Source organism: Aptenodytes forsteri, unplaced genomic scaffold (genome assembly GCF_000699145.1).
Source record: "Aptenodytes forsteri isolate BGI_AS27 unplaced genomic scaffold, ASM69914v1 Scaffold75, whole genome shotgun sequence".
NCBI lineage: Eukaryota > Metazoa > Chordata > Aves > Sphenisciformes > Spheniscidae > Aptenodytes > Aptenodytes forsteri.
In genome coordinates, this window is record NW_008794171.1 from 1,013,839 (window position 1) to 1,019,158 (window position 5,320).

The following is a 5,320-nucleotide window of genomic DNA, read 5'->3' on the forward strand; positions in this document are numbered from 1 at the left end:
GCCTTTGAGGGCAACAGTAACTATTCTTTGTTAGGGTGGCATTTTTCAGTTTCTGGATTTAAACAAAGGCAGATGATAGCAGTAGAGGACATGGCTAATGAGCTTGCACCCTCTGGGAGTCCTGTAACACACACAGTGTCAGCACCTGGTAGATGATGCCATTCACCATGATGCCAGTGTTTGTCCAGAACACATGGCTGGTCTGGCATTGCTGCTATTCATGCAAGTGCTACTAAAACATCTTATGTCTTTTATTTACTGGGAACATCCTCACTTGAGCAAACCCCCTTCAGAATTAGCCATAAGATGGGGGTAAGGAGCATTTTTCTTGCTGAGAGCTCCACAGGCCTTTCAGATTTGTTTCGTGAGCCACGCATTTGCAAAAACACGTCCTGGGTGCTTGCCAGTAGTAATGTGAAAAATCACATGCGGGCTATAGCTGTTCCAAAGGCCTAATATTCTTTCCCCCAATGTAATCAAAAGACACTGGCTGAGTGCAGGAGCGAAACTGTGTCCCCGATTACTTAATTTGATGGGGTTATGTATATGGCCCCATAATTAAATGAGGCTGGCAAGACTGGTGCTTGGTATAAAATTCATTACCTCTTGGAACGATTATATCTAGGGGGAGTTTGAACTATGTTTTCGACTCTCACCCCCTTCTTTATGTACTCCTTTTGTTACTCCTTTTTATCTTTGTTGTTTTGGATAAAAATGATCAGAAGGTAGTAAGTAGGAGGCACAAATTAGGAGCAAGATTGCTTAATCCATGATTGCAAGATTTGGGATGTTTAAATTTTGCAGTGTGGCTAACAGTTGAAGTGCTGGTTGCTTAGCACAGGGCAAAAGCAGATCTGCTGAGATCTGCTGGAAACGAGCACCTGAAGACACTGTGTGATGGATGAGGGTCCAAGGGTGGTGTGAGTCACCCCTTCCTCCTCCACATGGGGGTCAGAAGAGAGGTGTGAGAGGGGCAGTGGCAGGAAGGGCACCCCTGCCCTTGGTCGGTGCAGGAGGCTCACGAGTCTAGAGGCCAGCTGGGTGTCTCCCATTTAGGCACCTGACCCTGGGGTGGACTTGGGTCCTGGTGTCACCTTGCAGTGCCAGGATTACACTGACGCAGCCGATGTGGGGGAAACATCCCCTTGAAACACGTCTAGTTGTTCTGTGGGCTGTGAACAAGTGAGTCCTGGCTGCCTTGAATGGATTCACTGATGTCTACTAAGGAATCAGTCATCTTGCACCTTTGCCTCCGTGGGAACATGAATACACTTCTGCTTTCTCTATCCGTCTGCCTATTGTCAATAGCCATATAGTTAGCTAAAATGTTTTCAGATTCATTTATATCTCAATGTTTGGTTAAAATTGCCCAGCAAATACAAGAATTAGGGGTTAAGGCTAGGCAGATACAAGTATTCACATATAAGTACACATGGAGTAGGACCACATGTGCTTCTTTTCCTTTGAAAACCAAGCAAAAAAAATCCCACCATAGTAAAAGAGGAGGCCAAGGAAAACTACAATGCCCTATGTTCAGGAGAGCTTTGTGGTGGGACTTTCTGGTTCCAGGGTGCATGGGGGCCTCATCCTGGCTTCCTCCACACATTGTAATCCCACAGAGCACCAGCGGTGACTCAACTCCTTTACCACTCACTGTGGGTACTATCTGTGGTGCATCCTCCCCACCCCCAGGTTTTTTAAAATTACGTTTTTCTTCCTTAGCATTTGGTATAGTGGACTACAGGAGACACTTTGGTGTAGTGTCCTTTTTGAAACATGCCCAAGACCTCTTAAGCACCACATTCCATCAATGGAGACCACTAATACCGTTTTCATTCATTTAATAACCCAAAGTCACATTTTTACTTGATATATCTTGAATAGTTCTTTAGCAAGCACGCTGCTTCCACATTTGTAGCTGATGGCTGATACTGCTAGTATAGCTTCTTTTGTTTCAATACCCAAGAAATTGTACGTGTGTTTAGGAGTGCAGTTAGCCATTTTGCAGGTATGAATGCAATCAACAATCCCTTCTACAATTGTTGAATCTGAGCCAATATTTAAGAAGACAAGCCATTAATAAGGACTTAGCGCAGCAAAAGTTATGGTCTTCAGTTTGCAAGTGGGTGCCAGTACTAATGAATAGACCGTGTTATTTGTCTTCACTGATTTCTGTCTTGAGAAGGACAAAAAATACTGAAGGGAGATCCTGCAGCAATCAGGTAGGTAGAGTAGATTGGCACCCCATCTAAAGCAAAATATCCCTATCCAATCCCCACCCCCAAATTCACTTCTAGTTAGCAGAGTTTTAAGCATATATTTGAGGAAGTTTTTAAGATATTGCTGCTTAAAAATGGTTTTTGCTGAATCAGAGACTGGATCCTTTAAGAGTGCCGTCTTCTGTGTGAGAGGTATATTCAAAAATATAAATGAGAAAACTCTTTCTGTTGCTACTGTTTTTTGGAGAGATTCTATTCCTACTCTGACATTTTTTGCTAATTAACTGACACTTAGCAGCTGAGGGGTTTACTGTTTATTATTTTGCCTGCTTTCCCCTCTGTTAAATAAATGATCCAAAGTTAAATCTTATGGATCACACCTCTTTGTTTGCCATTGTTGATGGATCGTTTTCTGCTCAGAATGGAAATGATTAAATCATATAAGAAAGGATCATGCTTGCTGCTTATTCTCTGGCATCATATATGGAAAAATATTGCAGTTGGTTGAATTGTCTAGTTGAAATTAGCCTTTAAAGGAAAACAAAACAGAAGGGAATTGTGCAAGTGGGTTCATTAGGGCTTTATCAGAACAAGGAGTGAGTGGTGAAGAGGGAGAAAAGATGACGGAGTTCATGTTCCTGCAGTTTAATTTATCAGCCTTTATGGGTACATGAAAAGAAAATTATGGCTACCTATAAAGGTCTAATTAGGGCATCTAGTGTAAATTCTCTGCAGCTAATCTGGTACAGTTCATAAAAAGCTAACAATAAAAACATAATGATCTGTTGCATTAAATGAGCAATCTTCAGCAAATGGGGCTAAATTAAAAAAGGTCTATTGGAAAAGTAGACTCTTTATAGGCCTTAAATTGAGGATAACTCATTAAATACACAGCGTGTTTTGCTGTTTAGCCCAATAGTTACTAATGTACACTAGATGTGCATTCCTGGGAATGTTTCTGGTCTTGGGAGCAAGTCAAAAGTTCTGGTAAAACCAGTGCAAGTCAAACCATGAGCACTTGGGGAATAGTTTCATTTTTTAACGCTTCTTCACAATTCTGAACCTCATTATGCAGCCCGAGTCCTGCTGGTGAGCATTTCTTGATGTAAGCTATCCAAGCTGGGACAACTTCTGTGACCCAGCCTTCGTATTCAGGCCTGGAGAGTGGACATTTGAGAACTTGGCAAAGGTGTGAGTTAAAAATCTTGTGTAAAACCTCAGTTCTATCTGAAAGGAGTAATTCATAATTACTGTAATTTGAGAGTGCAGAGAGTGCATTCTGAAAACTCATCTCTAGAAAGCCTCCAAATGTAAAGGCAGTGTGAACAGAAAGGCAAATGAATTTATTCAAAGTGCTGTCAAAAAGATAATTTTCCTCACTCATGGCTCTGACCACACCATTGTCTTTTTGTCTTGTGATTGACTTCCCCTTCTCACTCACATCAGACACAAGCTACTTGTCTCTGCTTTGTGGGCTCTCTGGTTAGTCCCCACCTGCTCTGGTTCTGCTGCAGCTAACTGAATTTTTTAATGTCCCCCTTTGCCACTAATTGAATTTTCAAGGAAGTCTCTTCACAGTTTTGGGGAGGAATTTTTCAAATGTACCAAACATCAAGTAAATTTTCTGCCTTTACCTTCAAACCCTCTGTAAAACTGTCATGGGTAGATGCTCAGACAGAGCTGAAAAACCACGAAGGAGCCAAGACAGCTTCCCACTTTGCTGGCCATGGTGGTCTCCTGCTTGTCCTGCCTCTGCTGTCCTTCTCAGCTAGTCTGCATTCAACAGGCTCGCATAGCCTTTACGGTAGTGAGAGAGGAACAATTTCTGGGAGGCTGCTGCTCTGTGATCAGCTTTCTTATATGATAACATAACATAAAAAATGATAAAAACGCGTAAGGAAAGGCAGGAGTTCATGAGGGTGGGGATGCTTTCAGGGTGTGTAAGAGCTGCGAGTCCTGGGACCTCGACGAAACGCTCCACCAGAAAGTGGGGCTCCAGGGAGCACTTCCTAGAAATGCAGTTCAGCTACCTTTGAGAGAAAGCAGCTCCGTTCCCGCGTCCCTGAGCGGGATAGGAAGAACATGAAAAACTGCAGAGGCCAAGCAGACCATATAGGTGGTAGTTTCGTCCCCAAACCTTTCACTGCATACACAAATACAGTGATCAGCTTGCTACATGGTATAAAAATATAGGTGAGTACACTTAGGGGAAAAAAAAAAAAAGAAAGTAGCAGAGTTTTGTGCATAAATTAACCAGGTGTTATCCTTTTCTATGTAAAAGAAACAGACTTAGCAATTATGTTTACATCCACATCTTAGTAGGCCGTTTTAGGAGAGGTCTCTGCTTACTTGGTGTGACTGCCAACTTACTTAGAGAATTTTTAGGTTGCGGACGATTGGTCTAATTGGTTGTAAAAGAAACTATTTCAAAGACCTGGCACTCCTTACATCTGCCGCTCCTGGCCTAATGTGTTTGTGATGTATTTGCTGGTAGAGAAAAATGTTGCTGGACGTGTGTGCATTGGAAAGCTGTAAATTGTTTTTCCTTTCTTTTGTTTCTGTTTATCTTGGTTTGCAAATATTAAGCAGACGTAGGTCTCAATATGGACAAATGTGCCGCAAAATGCCACTCAGCTGAGGAGATCGTAGCTGCTTTTCAATTATTAAAAGCATATGCAGAGGAGTAAACAGCACAGCTAAATTTCAGAGTGAAGGTTTGCAGCAGATGCATAAGCCCTGGTGAATAGAGGTTTAGGTAACAGAAATGCTGATGTGTTTGAATACATATAGCGAAATCCCCAGAGACGAGGAGGGTTGTAAGTTGGCACGATCATCAAAATAATAACCTGCATGTCTGAGAGAGTGCCTGTTAAATGCCACGTAGCCCAATTCTTCCAGTTACACTGTTGACAAGCGTGGAGTTTCTTGTGTGTTTGGGTTGGCCTGAAGAGAGAATATGTCCATACAGGTAGTGGATGAGCATGAGCTCTGGGTGCTTTGATGAAGAGAGGCTTTTCTCTTCCTCTGCGCATACTCCTGTGAGGGCTGGGCCTCTTTTTTTTTTTCTTTCTCCTTTTTTTTTTTTTTTTTTTTTAGGGCGG